The sequence below is a fragment of the Peromyscus eremicus genome, chromosome 2, assembly GCF_949786415.1.
Source record: "Peromyscus eremicus chromosome 2, PerEre_H2_v1, whole genome shotgun sequence".
Classification (NCBI taxonomy): Eukaryota; Metazoa; Chordata; class Mammalia; order Rodentia; family Cricetidae; genus Peromyscus; species Peromyscus eremicus.
Window position 1 is genome coordinate 152,815,760 of NC_081417.1, and position 18,303 is coordinate 152,834,062.

An 18,303-nucleotide genomic window follows, 5' to 3' on the forward strand; every position below is an offset into this window, starting at 1 on the left:
CAGGCCCTACCCCATCCATGTAAAACCCATGAATGTAGGTTGTGGTTTACCTGTGAAAATGGATGAAGTAAGTGCATCTCATTTGAATATTAAAGAGAATTCAGAAAGGTGACATTAAAGCAGAGTCATTTGCAAAGGGGAATTAAAATAGATTTGCTTTTAATCAACTCCCATTTTCACACTGTGAAGAGCTGCTGTATTTAGCATGCTAGACATGCTCAGAGAGTTCAGTCATGCGTAATGGAAGCTGAGATGGGGAAAGCTTCTGAGCCTGAGACTCAGCCTTTCAACATCAACTGGAGTGGATAAATTAAAATCCCTACTGCGGCAGAAGGACAGAATAGTCACCAGATATGTAACAAAAACAGAGTTACACATTGAATCCCGAGCTATTAAAATTAATCTATTTCACAGGAAGACATGTACTTAAAATATATGCATCTCTTCTAAAAGCTATCACATAAAAATAGGTTAACTAGCTCTAAAATGACCAAAGCCCTAAGCACGTGAAAACAGGACAAGAGCAATCTCTGATTAGCCTGTATGAATCAGGACTGAGGTTGTTACAAAAAATAATAATAATAAATAAAACAAACAAAGGGATTTGAATTATTGCTATTTCTGAAAGTCTAGTGGTGAAAGAGAACAATCTATGAGCAAACTAGCAAGCAGCCTGGGGAAATTATATGCATAAATTAGGAACCCCAAACATGGATATGTCTACCTAGTCCTGTAGGGCACTCTTGCAAGAAGCTAACATTTCACAGTTTACTGCTCGCCACTCTAGGAGAGCTAAATAGTGTATTCTATGTTGTTTTTAGTTTTCCAGAAACTTCCTAACTTTCTACCCTTTATCCTAAGACAATTGTTCAGGGTTAGATTTCCCCCTGTGAACAAATGCTGCTGCTGTATCTAATATCCAGAATTATCAGTTAACTAATATTTGTAGAATTAAACTGAAAATACACTAGAGGAATACTTCCAATGGAAATCATGGTTGTCTTAGGTAATAGAATCTGAATTTTTTCTTGTTTATTTGAGAATAGCTGCTCATGACTCACAATAGCCTAAAAGCTGCCATGTAGTCAAGGATGGCCTTGAACTAATGATATTGCCTCTATGTTGGGATTACAGGAGTGAGCCACTTTGACCGGCTAGAATTTTCATTAAAATAAATAAATAAATATTAGGCTGGATGTAGTGGCACACACCTTTAATCCCAGCACTCAGGAGGCAGTGTGTTCCAGGACAGCCGGGACCACATGAAGAAACCCTGTCTCGAAAAACCAATAAATAAATAAATAGAAATTCCTCTGCATTTTTTAAACTTTTTTATGTTTTTATAATTGGAAAGAAAACGTCATAACAAAATTACTTTGGGGTTATTAATTATGCACTGTAGTGCTGGGGATCAAACCCAGAGCTTTCATGTATACCATTTGAGTTACAACATCAGCCCAGTTAAATGATTTTTGGGAGAGTCAGCAGCATCTCAGTCAAGAAAGGGTTCCAATGAAATGTTAATACTTGACTACAATAAATCAACACATACAATAGACCCCATATGAACAAAGTGTTAATGTTATTAGCATATATATCCACAGATCATTTTGTTTGTTTGTCTGAGCTGGCCTGGACTCCATATGCTTGCCTCTGCCAGTGCTGGGATTAATGGCGTTTGACACCATGCTGCCTCATTCATCCTTTAAAAACCCAAGTGCAGTATTCAATAAGGAAGCCTGGGCAGTGGTGGTACATGCACTCAGGAGGCAGAGGCAGGTGGATCTCTGAGTTTGAGGCTATCCTGGTCTACAGAGGGAGTTGCAAGACAACCAGGGCTACACAGAGAAACCCTGTCTGGAAAAGCAAAAACAAACAACAACAACAACAGCAAAAATTAGAACAAAAAACAATAAGGAAACTGCCATAAATGGTACACATTACCCAAATGCCCTAGATCTAGGAAATTTTAACTTTTTAGCTATCAGGAAGCAAGCAGAATGAGTAATACAAATCCTGGCTTTTGACTAATTCAGAGAAGACTATCTAAATGTACTTGATGGAATATTATTAATAAAAATACCAAATAAAATGTGGTTAGCTGCTTATCATATATGTGTTAAATTTTTCCACAGATTTAGACTAGTTTTTCAGCTCCTTTATTGCTCCTCTTAGAAGACTGGTTCTAGTTTGAAGGATGCAAAGAAGGATTCCTGTACTCACTCTAAGTGTGTTTGAAACGGGGCATAGTGGCTCTTGTTCTCATGTTGTGATTCCACCATTAACGGAGCCTGAAGCAGGGATCAGGAGTTTCAGGGCAGCCTGGGGCTAGACAGTAAGAATCTACCAAAAAAGAAAAGAAAAGAAAAAGAAAGAAGGAAAGGAAAGGAAAGGAAAGGAAAGGAAAGGAAAGGAAAGGAAGAAAAGTTTGTTTTTAAACCGCTTCCACTTGAATCCAACATTTACGTTTTAACATCAGCCTCAAGTTCAAGGCCAGCATGGGCTCCATGAGACCCAATCTCGGGGGAAAGTGCAATGTATTCCTGTTGCATGCAAGTATGCACAAGTATGCGCGCCTTTTTAACAGGGTGCTGGAGATTCAAACTTCGGTGCTCTTAAACCCACTAAGCCACCTCATGGGACCCATATGTATGGATTTTGATAGAAAATACTCAGACATAACAGTTTTTTCATGCCATATGCCTCAAAATTCCTGGGAATCCTCTAACTTATATTTGGAAAATACTCTGAAAATGGAGGATGCCGCAAGATAACTTTCTTTGAAAATCGTGGGTGATTTTTTAGAATACTTTTAAGAAAGAAAATAGGTCCAGTGAGAGTCATCACTAAAGACTGCACTGACAGATACTAAATAAAATGTTTTCCCCGCCTCCACACACCTTGACATTAAGGGATACCTTTGCCATCCATAGCTCTCACCTTAAGAAATTTCCCTTTAAGATCAGTTTGGTGGCTCATACCTTTAGTTCCAGTACCTGGGAGGCAGAGGCAGGCAGAGCTCGGTATGAAACAAACAAAAAGGATGTTTCTAGAAATCTAGTTACTTGACAATGTAATCCAAAAATGGTTTGACGACTCGTTTTTAAAAACTCAGTATTTTGCTCCCTTTTCCCTACTGGAGGAAATGTGATTTGAAAGACCTTATTAAATTCTGTAATTTCTGTTCACAGAATGTGCGACAGGGATTCTCCGAATTTACAAAATGTATGACCAATGGTCACTTCCAACCCGTGTATTACAGCTTTATTAGAATTCTGCCTCCTCTAGACTGGCCTTCCACACTAATCTTTCCGCCAGGAACCGGTCACCAGCTCGCGGTTCCCATCGGGAAGGCAGATCCGGCTCCGCCCAGAGTCATGTCTGCTGACCTCAGAGAGGTCAATGGCGCTCTTACACCTGCAGGCCGATCCGCCGCCACCCCCCCACCCCCACCCCCGGGGGAGCAGCAAGGACAGAGGCAGGCTGGGGACTCCCCGATGTGGGACTGTCACAGCCAGGGTGCTTTCTTCACCGAGTCTCTCCGGCTCACAGTCTGCCATGTACACGGATCTTCAGCTGCGACCCAGGCCAATAATCCGGGGAGGCAATTTCTCTGGCTGCACTGCAAATCGGGGGTTGGATGCAAGTGGATTCCATGACAAGTGGGGCTTTTTTTTTTTCTTAGTCCTGACAGTATTTCCACTACACTTGCAGGGAAGAGGAAGAAGGTCACTATGGTTACCGCGGCGACCTCGCCAGCACACGCGGCCGACAAGGGCACCTTCGCGAGCGGCGCCCTGGGAAGACCGATCAGGCACCCCTCGGGCCCCCAGGGTCACCGAATCCCGGCGGGAACCTCTCAAACATGGCGCGGTCGAGTGTGGGTGAGAAACCAGGGAGACGCGATCCGATGCCCGGGCTTTGTTTAGCCTTCCTCCAGTACGCGACTCGTAACCGCACAGAGAAGACAGTCCCCGAGACTGGGAATGGAGGAAAGGAGGACAGGACAAGGGAGGTCCTCAAATGCTCTTCTCATCAAAGAGGCCACCATCGGCAACGCGGAAAACCGCACAGGGCCAAACTGCGCAGGCGCGCGGAAAGGTCCCCTATTCCTCCTCCCCCTCCCCCCCACCCCAGGAACGCGAGGCTGCCCGAATGCGCTTGCGCCACTCGCGGAGGGAAACGTTGGAGGGGGAACCCTGTCCATTGTGAGAGAGAACCCCCCCCCGCAGGCGCGCGCACGTAAGCCACTCTCACAGTCTCACGGGCGCGCGCCACGGCCTCGGCCACGCCACGCGCATGCGCTGGGGGAAAGACAGCAGCCGAGCCTGCGGGCTTTCTGCTGAGTTGCCCCGCGAAGTTTCTGGAAAGGCGGATACAAAGGGGAGCTTGGGGATGGGGCGCGGAAAATTCCAAAGTTCACAGCCACCGGCCTGAGCCCAAGGCCGACGACACACTCCCATCCAGGGGGGAAACACGGTGACAGCAGCCGTTCCTCCCTGTCCCCGGCCCTGCAAGCGCTCACGGGCTGGAGGACGCGGAACTACGGGGACGTTAGGATCCAGCGCCACGGTGGACGCGTTCTCCGTAACTCCCCTGACACGCCAGTCCTCTCCGCTTCACACGGGTGCCCCGGGGCTAGCGGGGGTGTGATGTGCCCCGCGAGCTCCTTCCTGGCGCGGAGGCGCGCGGGGACAGCGTGGGAAGGAACGTTGGCCCCCGAGCCCGGGACCCGCGCGGAAGATCCGAACGCGGGGACGGGGCCGCCGGCGACTCGCGTCTCCACCCCGCCGCCCACCCGGCTGCCATTTTGTGGCGCGGCCGCCATTTCGCGCGGCCCGGGGGGGCGGGGGAGGGGCGCGGTGCGCGGCCCCGCGGCGGGCGGGGGGCGTGGCTGGCGGCGGGCGCGGCCCCGGCCCCTTTGTTCTTCGCCTGGGGTCGTGGGGCCCCACGGGCTCCGGCCGCCTCCGCGTCGCAGCGTGTGAACAGGGAGACGCAGCCCCGAGGAGTGCGGGATCCCAGAGCCCGGCGGCGGCGGGGTGTGTCCCCGTGCGGGGATGACGTCCTGCATGGGGAGCCTTGGGCCGCCGCGCTGGGAAGGGGCGGAGGGCGGGCCTCGCCCGGCCTCCTGAACCTCCGCAAACCGGGTCAAGTGCGGACGGAGGCGGCGAGTGCTTCCTGCACAGTCGGGAAAGTAACAAAGGTGCTGAAACTCGGAGGAACCAAGCACCGGGAGGCGGGGCTCTTGCAACCCACGAGGTGGAGGAGCACTGAGAGCTAGCCTTCCATTGGCTGGCCCTCCAGCACGGGGCTTTCAGGGCCCATCTCCCTAACCCAGTAGCTTGAACAATAAGTAGGTTGTGGTGGCTTGCTTCTGTCTAGCGAGATCCACTTCCACTTATTTTAAAAAGCCTTATGAGTTTATAAAAAGCGGACAATAAAATACGTGCCTGGCATAGCCAGTTGTGAAAAAGCAGTTGTCTGTATTCTTAGGGAATCTTTAAATGCGAATCTCGGTGTGTTTAATGTTACAAGTTGTGGCACTATTTAACAGAACCTGGAAATTCGAAAAACGCATGCTGCTAAATTTATCTTCCAGCTTTGTTTTTGTGCAGCTTTTTTTTTTTTTAATGGTTTACGTGGTTTTTCTTCCCAACAGCCTGGTATCAAAGGAACCAGCCCTTCCTGACTCATCTCTTTGTGTCTAGGCTACAGTAGGCTTCTTAGGGTTGGGGTTTTTTTTTTAATTTTCTCACTGTGTATAATTATGGGGATTGCTTATGTTTTCTGTAATAGTGGGGTAAAGCTTATAATGACAGGATTAAAAGGTCAAGAACATTGTTGAGGGAACCGATCAGGATTTTGATGGCTTCCAGATGAGAGAAATATAGCAGAGGCTTTTTAGATTCTCACATTTTGTTTCATGTGTAGGTGGGCTGGGTAGAGTTCTAAAATGGTATACAGAGCCTTTAAGATTACATAAATTTGCCGGGCGGTGATAGCTCTCGTCTTTAGTCCCAGCTCCATGACTTCGAGGCCAGCCTGGTCTACAGAGCAAGATCCAGGACATGCACCAAAACTACAGAGAAACCCTGTTTCGAAAAAAACCACACACACACAAAAAGAAGATTACATAAACTTCCTGAAACAAACCTTTGGTAGTGATTGCTTAGTCGTCTTTGTTACACTGTTCTCTTTTGCATGTAATCAAGTAAAATCTTGTACTGGAAAGTTACAATAATATGGCAAGCAAAATATACTATTAACTGATGGGTTAACATTCAGAGATTGATTGCCCAGCACTTCATTGTAAAGATGAGGAGGGGCTGATTAAATTTTGAATTCTAATTTCCTTGGGCCCTTTTTGTTTTTGAGACAAACCCATGTAGCACAGGCTGGCCTTGAAACTCAGCCTTGTAGCTGAGGATAAACTTGAACTCATGAACCTCCTGTCTTATGGGCAGTGGTGGTGCACGCCTTTTATCCTAACACTGAGGAAGCAGCGGCAGGCAGATCTCTGAGTTTGAGGCCAGCCTTGTCTACAGAGCAAGTTCCAGGACGACCAAGGCTATAAACAGAAACTCTGTCTCAAAAAACAAAAAAACAAACAAAACTCCTGTCTCTACCTTTGATTATACCTAGGGTTTTGTTGTTGGTCTGTCGGTTTTTAACTTTATGTTTATGTATGGGGCTGGAGAGATGGCTTAGCGGTAAAGAGCACTGGCTGCTCTTCCAGAGGACACGGGTTCAATTCCCAGCACCCACATGGCAGCTCACAACTCTATAACTCCAGTTCTAGGGGATCCGACACCTTTACACAGAAACACATGCAGGTGAGACACCAGTGTACATAAAATAAAAATTTTTTTTAAAAGTTTATGTGAAGCTCGGCGGTGGTGGTGCATGTCCTTAACCCCAGCACTTGGGAGGTAGAGGCAGGTAGATCTCAGTGAGTTTGCGGCCAGCATGGTCTATAAAGTGAGTCCTTGGAAGTCAGAAGAGGGTGTGGGTCTCATGGAGCTGGAGTTATGGGCAGTCTGGAACCACTGTCTTGAGCAGGGGTAGAAGGGTAGAGAGAGCTCTTAATCACTGACCCACCTCTGCATCCCCTGTCCCCCATTTCTTAAGACAGCCTTCAGGAGCAGAAGTGCTGTGTCCTGTGGCTCAGGCCTTTCTCTCTTTGCAGCGGTGAAATTTTGTGTGCTTTGGAACATTAGAAACACTTATTCCTCATTATTCTAGGAAAAGACAACTTTTCGTGCCAAATCAGGCAGAGGAGGGAATTTAAAACTATAACAATAACAACCTTTTCCTGCTCAAGATAAACGAGCTTTTTAGAGATCCTCGTTACATGGGAAGTCCTTCAATATTTTTGGCAGCCTTAATACTCCTCCTCCAGGCTGTAATAGTTTTTCCCCTCTGAGGCAAAACATTCAGTTGTAAAATGCTCCCCTGCACTTCAGAAGTACTGAAGTTAAGGAATAAATCTTTAATAGGCAGCAGTTTGCTTCTCCGGATAACAGGAACACATCTATAAATATTAAAAACACTCAGGAGAACATGGGTTTGTCCTGTCTGAGCGCAGATGGTCATCCCTAGAGCAAAATCCCGTAGCTTCAGTAGTCAAGTGGGTAATATATCACGTACTTCTAAATGTTATTTCTTGGTGTGTTCGTGTGTTGTCTGCATGTGTGTGTATGTACACCACTGGTGTACCTAGTGCCCATGGAGGACAGAGGATTGGGATCAGACCCCCGGAACTGGAGTTAGAAGATTGTCAGCATGTAAGTGCTGGGAACCAAAGCTAGGTCCTCTGGGAAAGCAACCAGTGCCCTTGAACACCAGGCCATCTCTAGTCCCTCTAAAAGGCAAGATTTTAATTCATTTGTTTATAACCTGTGAGCATCCACCATGTTCCTGGTGCTGTTGGTGCTCCAAATACGTCACTGCATAAAAGTACAACAGAGATCTATTGGGGGGAGTCTCTCAGTGGGGAGGGGGAGGGGGCCACAAACACAGAACAAGGAAATGAGAACCCAGGGGTGGGCCACAGAGGTGGCTCAGTGGTGGGCTGCAGTGCTCACCACTCTGGGTCTGAGTCCCTGTATCCTTCCCCCTGCAAAAAGTGCTAGGGTGAAGAATACAGAGGAGGCCTGGTGTGATGATGCACGCCTTTAATCCCAATACTCGGGAGGCAGAGGCAGGCCGATCTCTGTGGTCTACAGATCGAGTTCTGGACAGCCAGGGCAACATAGAAACCCTGCCCCCCAAAAACAAACAAAAAAGATGGATAAGAGGTAAATCGTGCTCTGTAATTTTAAATGGTCTTGAAGGTAAGCCTTATTAACAAGGAGCTAAGGGAGCAGTCATGTGGATGTCTAGGGAAGACACTCTAGCCAGAGCCTTCAAGTAGGAACATAAGCTGTACACAGAAATAGTGTTTGAAAAACACAAGCAAGCAAGAGCACATAGGATATGTTGGATACTACAACTTGAGGTCCTCAAACTTGTCCTGACCTTGAACTGAGCCTCCTGGCCTTGCATCCCAAGTGTCAGGATTATAGACATGCATGGCCACACCAGGCTCTGAAATAAGTTCCATTCCATACATGTGTATATGTCTTTCATATAAGCACAAATTCATGCCTCACTGAATGGGAGGGACACATTCCAAGAAGGTTTATTAATTTTGTCTTATTTGAAGCATCATAATATCACTTCTCAAACTGAAATGGCATGGGTGTCTTTATGGGATATCTCTTGGGACCACATTTTTTTCTTGGCTTTTTTAAACAGGGTCTCTACGTATCCCTGAAACATGCTTTGTAGACAAGACTGGCCTAGAACTCACAAAGATACTTCTCCGTAGTGCTGGACCTTAGTGCGTGGACAATGATGCCCAGTTTTAGGACCACCTTCATAGCCATCATCCTTTGCCAACTTGGAGTCTTCTAACTGGAAGGCAAGGTGGTCCTTGTGCTCACAGATAAGCACTAGAGGAAGCAGGAATATGAAAACACACAAGGCTGTTTGTTCAAAGGGAGGGACACATAACCTATTATCTGCCCAGAAGACTGGGAGCGGGTGTGGTTAATAGCCTAGTGACCTTTGCACTATTGGTGTGGCTGAGCCCATACTAGATCCTCTCTCAGACCCTTGTCTTGAACTGTCAATCTATAGAACCTCTTTATGGAAGATGTCACGTGTACTTTACAAAGAGTTTGGATGTAGTCAGGTGTTAAGCTTTATTGAGTTAATTATCACAAGACTGAGTTAATTATCACCAGGAAAATTTTCACCAAATTGTGCTATGCTTAAAAATGCCTAAAATAAGCTACTCGGGGTCAAGACTGCTGAAGTTTGAACCAACACCAGCTACTTAGTCATATTGAACCAAACTCCCTTCTTGCCTTCTGTGGATTGTTAATCTGCTGGCCTTGGGAGTCACAGGGACACACCCCCACCCCACCCTGCATCTAACATCCTTAGGCTTGGGTGTATTTGGAGTGTGTGTCCGGATGAGTTCTCCAGGTATAAGTAGCACTTAAGGCCTGGGAACTGAGTGAGCTCATAAACTAGATAGATGAAGGGAACTTCTGGAGCAGCACATACTGAGAGGTACGGAAGATAGGATCAGCAGAACTGACTGGGAGGAGCAAGGGAGGTAGAAACGCTGTAGAGAGCAGGGTCCAGAGAGCCAGTGGAAGGAGAGGACAGAGCAACATCCACTGTGGAATGACACAGAGACGCTGCTGCCTGGAAATGAGGGTGACATTTAGCAAAGGGAAGGTGATGGCTTTTAGAGACCTTCATTGGGATGGATTGAAGGTGAAAGTGATTGGATCGTTCCATCAAAGAAGTCAGAGGACCTGGCACCATGGTCGGGGGCTCACAACCCTCTAACTCCAACTCTAGGGAATCTAAGACCGTCTTCTGGTTTCCAAGGGCACCTGCATGCATGTGTGAATACATACACACAGACACATACATAAAAATAAAGTATCTTGCCAGGCAGATGCAGCAGGATTTCTGGGAGTTCGAAGCCAGCCTGGTCTACAGAGTGAGTTCCAGGACAGGCTCCAAAGCTACACAGAGAAACAGAGAAACCCTGTCCTCAAAAGACCAAAAAAAAAAAAAAAAAAAAAAGAAAGAAAAAGAAATATCTTTGATTTTGGATTTTGTTTGAAATAGGGTTTCACTATCTAGGCCTGGCTTCAACTCCCTGTATAGACAAGGCTGGCATTGAACTCATGGAGATCTGCCTGCCTCTGCCTCCAGATTATTGGGATTAAAGGTGTGTGCCACCATACTCAGCTCCCTCCCACCCCCAAATTTTCTTTTAAAAAAGTTGTACAGAGGGACTTGGAAAGAAGGATGCCAGAGCCTGGGAAGTACCTTCAATTTAAAAAAAAAGTACATGCACCAACACAGGAGCCAGGCTGGAAGGAATGTTCCACCCTCAGGATATGGTCTAGATCCACTACAGCTAGGGTGCGCATTTTCTCTGGCTTTGTTTTTGAAACAGGGCCCCGCTATGTAGCCCTGATTGTCCCAGAACTCCAGGCTGGCCTTGAACTCAGAGATCTTCCACCAGCCTCTGCCTCCCACTCGCTGAGTTCACAGGTGTGTGCCACTGTGCCTGGCTTGCTCTTGTTTTTAAAAGACCACTTCCCAGCCAGGGGGTGGTGGTGCTCGCCTTTAATCCCAGCACTCTGGAGGCAGAGGCAGCTGGAGCTCTGTGAGTTCGAGGCCAGCCTGGTCTGCAGAGAGAGTTCAAGGACAGCCAGGGCTACATAGTGAGATAGTGAGACCCTGTCTCAAAAAAAAAAAAAAAAAAAAAAAAAGGAAAAAATGACTCAGTAAAGTGCCAGTTGCACAAGCATGAGGACCTAGGTTGGATGCCCAACACCCTTGTAAAAGGAAAGCAGAGCAGCTCCCTTCTGTGAACAGTGCTGGGGGAGGGGCAGGGAGAGGAGAAGTGGATGAGCATGGGGGAGGGGCACTGCAGGAAGATATATCGAAGCTCATTGGCCAGACAGCTTGATGAACTGACAGGTCCTGTCTCAAAAATTAGGAATAATGTCTGGTGGAGGTGCACACCTTTAATTCAAGCACTGGAGAGGCAGAGGCAGGCAGAGCTCTGTGAGATCCAGGCCAGCCTGGTCTACAGAGTAAGACTCTGTCTCAAACAAACAAACAAACAAAAAACATAAACAGGTAGAGCTGTCAAAGAAGGCCCGTGGCATCAGCCTCTTGTAGTTAAAAGTTTTCTCCAGTCCCACCCGGCCTCCACGGTCCCGCAGGTGCTTATAAAATAATCACTTAGAAGCTTATATTAATTATAACTGCCTGGCTATTATCTCAGGCTTATTACTGACTAGCTCTTATACTTAAATTAATCCATAATTCTTATCTATGTTTAGCCTCATGGCTCGATACCTTTTCTCAGTTCTGCCTTGTCATCTTGCTTCCTCTGTGTCTGGCTGGCGACTCCTCACTCTGCCCCTCCTCTTCCCAGCATTCTCCTAGTCTGCTCGCCCTGTCTATACTTCCTGCCTGGCTACTGGCCAATCAGCATTTTCTTTGCAGGGGTGGGGTGGGGTGTTCGAGACAGGGTTTCTTCATGTAGTTTTGATGCCTGTCCTGGATCTCACTCTGTATACCAGTCTGGCCTCAAACTCAGAGATCTGCCTGGTTCTGCCTCCTGAATGCTGGGATTAAAGGTGTGTGCCATCGCCACCCAGCTTGCCAATCAGTGTTTTATTAAAACCAGTTGCTGCGTGCCGCAGGAATATATCATAAGAACTCAGCTGGTTATGGCAAAGTCACTACCTGGAGGGATCAGGGAATTCCTCCAGAGGAAGCCAAATTCCAAGGAGTTTTTGGTGTTACTTGGCTTGTTATATATCAGCTATGTTCTGTTATGAAAATCATGTGTGCCTTCATAGTTTTCCCAATTGACTTTTCCCTAAGAAGGGCTAACAGTGTGGACTGATCACTCTCTGGACATACACATTCCACGTATTTGGAGAACAGCCTCAGGAAAGGCTTTCTCTGGAATCAGATATCTCCTTTAGCCACTCTCAAGGACTAACAGTAGTAAAAAGTCTCCTGATTTAAGGTAAATTCCACAAGGAGACACTACCTAGGTCAGGTGGACATTAAGTAATAGCTTTACACAATTTAGCTTAGACCCTTCTTTCTTACAGCCTTACTAACTTTATAGACTGCTAACTCCCTTACCTAACCACTTCCAGGAATATTTAGATAACCTTCTGTGCTGACAGCTATGCTCAGCCAGAACCCCAGTTCAAGCCTCCCTGTAATTATCATCATTGGCAGCATCCGGCCAGGTCCATCCCCAGATGGAGGAAAGTACCTTATCAGAGATACCTCTGTACTCTCTAAGAACAGATTTAAGTATCCAGACTACCCAATTGAGAAGGCCTGGCGGATGTGCCAATTAAGCTTTACTTCCTGCTTTCCCAAACCTTACCTCTGGTTCCAGATCTCCCTTTAACTATCACCAGAGGCATCTAGCTGTACACAGGTTGCCTAGTGACTGAGCACACTTTCTCCTACCCTGCAGAAAAACGGCAGATAGCTCGGACAGATAAGAGCCACCGGAAAAAAGAAGACAGTTTTATTTTCTCCCATTGACCTAGCAACTCATAGATTCTTTTTTTTTTTAAATTTTTTTTTAAGGATTTATTTATTTATTATGTACACAATGTTCTGCCTGCATGTATGCCTGCAGGCCAGAAGAGGGCCAGATCTCATTACAGATGGTTGTGAGCCACCATGTGGTTGCTGGGAATTGAACTCAGGACCTCCAGAAGAACACCCAGTACTTTTAACCGCTGAGCCATCTCTCCAGCCCAACTTATAGATTCTTAACATTTTCTACCAATCATGTTTAAGATTATAGTTGAGCACATAAGATCCCTCTTCTTAGATATTACCTGAATTTAGCCTTTAGTTAATTCATTTCCCCATTGGTCACTTCCCTTTGGGGTTGCAAATGATAATTAATTGTTATTGCCTCTCCATGTGATTCTTATCACCCCTCCGTTTGACCCTGGAAGCCTGGCTTTACACTACTAAGGGAATACTGCTTGTAAGTGTATATATACCAGGACTTGCAGGGCATTGGAGGACAGAGAAGAGAAAAGAGAGTGGAAGAACTGGATGGGTAAGAACTTGAGAGGAACAAACTGAGCTGGGGAAGAACTAGATTGAAGGGCTAAAAGAGAGGACTAGAGGAACGAGATGGAAGATGAGGAAGAGCCAGATGGGGAAGAACAAGATGAGAGAAAAGGAGATGGGAGAGGAGCTGATTTGGGAAAGAACTAGATGGATGAGAACCTAGAAGGAGCTATATATGAGAGCAGAATATAAGCTTGTACCTCACACATTAATAAAGTATATGGACTAAGGAGTTTCGTGTACATAGATTCATTTCTTTTCATCAAAGATTAATTATCAGCTGGTTGTAGATTCTTCCCAGACCCTGGGAGGGGACTATCGAGGGGCTGGACCCCCACAGTCCCCGTTAACCAGTGTACAAGAGCATCATCCCATAGTGTTTCCCCTTTTCTGTCTAATCAAAAAGGACAGCCAGGACTGTTTCACAGAGAAACCCTGTCTTATAAAAAGAAACAAACAAAAAGACAGTGGGTAATAAAAGTACTAGCTACAGAAGCAGCCTGGACTCATGTAAGCAGCTGGATTTGGTGACAAGCATCTGTAATCCCATTACCCCTAGGGGGAAATAGGAGATGGAGACAGAAGTCAGCTGGCCTGGAGAGTGCAGCCACAGCAACATAAATAAGAAGCAAGATGGAAGCTAGAACTGACTCCTCCAAATTGTCCTGTGACCTACACACATTATGGTATGAGAGCATGTGAGTGCCTCTCCCCTCCCATACACACACACTAAAAATGAACAAAAGCCCACTTCTTTTTGTTTGTTTGTTTTTGTTCTTCGAGACAGGGTTTCTCTGTGTAGCTTTGTGCCTTTCCTGGCACTCACTCTGTAGTAGACCAGGCTGGCCTCGAATTCACAGAGATCCACGTGGCTCTGCCTCCCGAGTGCTGGGATTTAAAGGCGTGCGCCACCACCGCCCGGCTGAAAGCCTACTTCTTTAACAAGCCACTTAATTGACGCAAATGCATCTGTGATGCTCTGAGTACATCTTTGCTTTGTGGAGGTTTTCCTTTGTTTGTTTGTTTTTGAGACAGGGTTCCTCTGTATAACTGTTCTTGCTGTCCTGGAACCTTAGTGGAGGTTTTAATAATGAAAATCTTGCTTCCTTAAAAGGGCCAAGAGAAATATTGAAAAAATGTTAAAGGTTTATGTCTCCTTTCAAAAATAAGAGAAAAAAATGTGATATCCATTATATTGGGGTAATTGAAACCATTTGTGCAAAGAACATCCCAGATGTTTTCCTAACCATCTGTGATTTGGCCTTCTGAAGAAACTGGACCAACTTTTGGTTTTAGAGATAAGCTATTTAAATGAATTTACATATAGTATGGTCTTCATGCTAAACATCTCTGGATAATATTCTGCATTTGTTGAATAAATAATTTGTTGACAAGGGTTTGCTAAAAAGCATAAAAATTGTTAGAATAAATCAGAGTGTAGCAGCAGCAAATACCCATAATCCCAGTCCTGGGGAGGCTGAGTTAGGAGGACTGCCATAAAAGTGAGGCAATAGATACTTCATAGAAAGACCCTGTTTCTGGGGCTGGAGAGATGGCTGGGCTGCTCTTCTAGAGGACCTGGGTTCAATTCCCAGCACCCACATGGCAGCTCACAACTGTCTGTAAATTCAGTTCCAGGAGACCTGACACCTTCACACCAAGGCACATAGAAAAAGTTTTAAAAAAAAAAGATCCTGTTTCCAAAAAGAGAGAAAATAAAAATTGTCAGGCTGGGGATGTATATCGGTGGTGGTGAAGTTTGTTTTTAGTGTTTGTTTGTTTTATAGGCCAGTAGCCTTGAACTGGATCCTCCTGTACTAGCCTCCATGTGCCTGCTTTTCTGTTTCTTCTGCTGTTGTGGGTGGAGTTGTCTTGTGCTATGTCGCCCAGGCTAGTGTCAAACTCCTATGAACAGTAGGAGTTTTTTTTTAATTAATTTATTTTTATTTTTAATTAATTTATTTTTTTAATTAATTTATTTTTATTTTATTTTTATTGGTATTTTGCCTTCATGAATGTCTGTGTGAGGGTGTCAGATCTTGGAGTTACAGATAGTTGTTAGCTGCCCTGTGGGTGCTGGGAATTGAACCCAGGACCTCTAGAAGAGCAGTCAGTGCTCTTAACCTCTGAGCCATCTCTCCAGCCCCCAAACAGTAATCGCTTACCTCAGCCTCTGGAGTAGTTCACAACTATAGGCATTTATTTGCTTTTTTATTTTTATTTTTCTGATTTTCTAGGACAGGGTTTCTCTGTGTAGCCCTGGCTGTCCTAGAACTCACAGAGAGCCGTCCACCTGCCTCTGCCTCCTGAGTGCTGGGATTAAAGATGTGTGCCACCATCATGTGACTTATTTGCTTTTAAGGCAAAAGAAACACAATGCATTTATACAGCACTTCTGCTGACAAAGGAAGTGGGTCTGAGTGTGAGCGAGGAAAGAGTTAGCTGCGTGTTCCGTGTTCCGTGTCCTAAAGAGATGCCTGCCTGAGTAGACTGCTCTCAGATGGGAATATAAATAGCACTCTAGTGGAGGGCTGGAAGCCGGATACATTGAAACAGATGCTGGCAAGCAGATGTGCTTGCGTGAGTCTATGCAAGAAACGACACTAATTGGCTAAAAAAGAGTCACGATCATTATGACTTCATTCCTCCAACTAAGCACCCTATCAAAGGAGCTGGAGCCCCATTTTGCATCCTGGGTAGGTTATATAAGTGTTTTTGGCTGTGTTTTGGTGTGTTTTATTCCACATGAAATGATCATCTTCTAGACCAATGCCCGGCAAACAGTGGTTACTCATTAATTCTTCATTGGATTTTAGAAAAGAATCCATTATCTGTACTGCATATGGTGCAGCCTGTGATGCCTGCGCTAGGGAAGGAAAAACAGCCAGCCTGAGCTACATAACAGGCTTCAGGGTAGCAGCCTGAGTTACATAAGACTGTCTCAAAAAACAAGAAAAGAAAAAAATAAATAAACCAGACCTTGTGCCACACCTTTATCATCCCAGCACTCAGAAGTTAGAAGGCTAATGCAGGGGCTGGAGAGATGGCTCAGAGGTTAAGAGCACTGACTGCTCTTCCAGAGGTCCTGAGTTCAGTTCCCAGCAACCACATGGTGGCTCACAACCATCTGTAATGAGATCTGGTGCCCTCTTCTGGCCTGCAGGGACACATGCAGGCAGAACACTGTGTATATAATAAATAAATAAATCTTTAAAAAAAAAAAAAAAAAAAAAAAAAGAAGGCTAATGCAGGAGGACCAGAGTTTGATTCCATCCTTAGCTATACAATGAGTTTCAGACCAGCCTGGGCTACATAAGACTGTATCTTTCAGGCTGGAGAGATGGCTCAGCAGTTAAGAGCTCTTTCTGAAGACCCAAATTTGATTCCCAGCAACTACACGGCAGCTCACAATTTTGTATAACTCCAGTTCCAGGTGATTCGAAGCCTTCCTCTAGCTTCCATGGGTACCAGGTATACTTAGGGTGCACATACATAGATCCAGGCAAAATACTCATACACATAAAATAGTAATAATTTTAAAAGGTTATATTTCAAACAAATAAATAAAAACAAAACAGACAAACAAAAGCCCCATACTGCAGCTGTGTTGCTTGCAGGATGTTTGATCACACTGTGAACCCTGAGTTCACACTAATTCAATAAAACCTTGGGTCAAGAGGTGGAGCCAGCAACTAGTTGACAGGAAGCAGACAGAGTCAGGAAAACAGATGGAGAAGCACACCGGAAGTAGTAGGGAGGAACTTTGGTGATCCTTTTTGGTTTGGGTCAGTGAGAGAGATGCTCTCTTGCTGGGTTGCCAGCTAAGGAGGAAGGTCAGCTGGTTGCTCCTCAGCCTCTCTGAGCTAGCAGGTTTTCACCCCAGCATCTGACTCCTGAGTCTTTATTGGTAAACAGAACAAGTTAAAAGGACATTTGGCTGCAGAGGCAGTTCTGGTGGGAACTGAGCAGTGGGGTAAAGATTGTGGAGCCTCAGTAAGTAGCTGAAACAGCAGTAGATTCAGGTGCAGCTGCTGTGATGATAAAACAACAGAGTTGAGTGTCTCAGTGCACGTCTGTAATCCAGTATGTGGGACACGGTGCTGGCTAGTTTTATGTCAACTTGACACAAGCTAAACTCATCTGAGAAGAGGGAACCTCACATAAGAAAGTGCCTCCAGCCGGCGGTGGTAGCGCACGCCTTTAATCCCAGCCCTCGGGAAGCAGAGCCAGACGGATCTCTGTGAGTTCGAGGCCAGCCTGGTCTCCAAAGCGAGTTCCGGGATAGGCGCAAAGCTACACAGAGAAACCTTGTCTCGAAAAAACCAAAAAAAAAAAAAAAAGAAAGAAAGAAAAAAAGTACCTCCAAGCCACGTGATAATGGTGCACACCCTTAATTCCAGTACTCTGGAGGCAGAGGCGGGCAAATCTCTGTGAATTCAAGGCCAGTCTGGTCTACAGAGAGAGTTCCACGTCAGCCAAGGCTACACAGAGAAAGAGAGAAAGAGAGAGAAAAGAAAACTCCCTAAGACTGGGCTGTACACAAGCCTGCAGGGCATATTTTTAATTAGTGTAGTGATTGATGTGGGAGGGCCCAGCCCATTATGGGTGGGGCCATCCCTGGGCTGATGGTTCTTGGTTCTATATGAGAACAGGCTGAGCAAGCCATGGGGAGCAGACCAGTAAGCAACTTTCCTCCAAGGCCTTAGCTCCAGGTTCCTGCTGTCTTTGAGTTCCTGTCCTGGCTTCCTTCAGTGATGGACTGTGGACGTGGAAGTGTAAGCCAAATAAACCCTTTCCTTCCCAGCTTGCCTTTTGGTCATGGTGTTTCAGTGCAGCAATAGAAACCCTAAGACAGAGACTGGAGCAGGAGAATCAAGAATTCAAGACCACCTTCAACTCCACAGTAAGTTTCAGGCCAACCTGACCTACATGAGATTACCTGTCTCCACAAAAATGACAGCTTTATACTCTATGTGTTGTAACTATCAATTACCCCACAGGAGTTTATTTTTTTGTTTTTTAATCTAGTCAAATGAGACAGTGCATGTAAAAATACTTTTTTAAAATATTTATTTATTATGTACAGTGTTCTGCCCA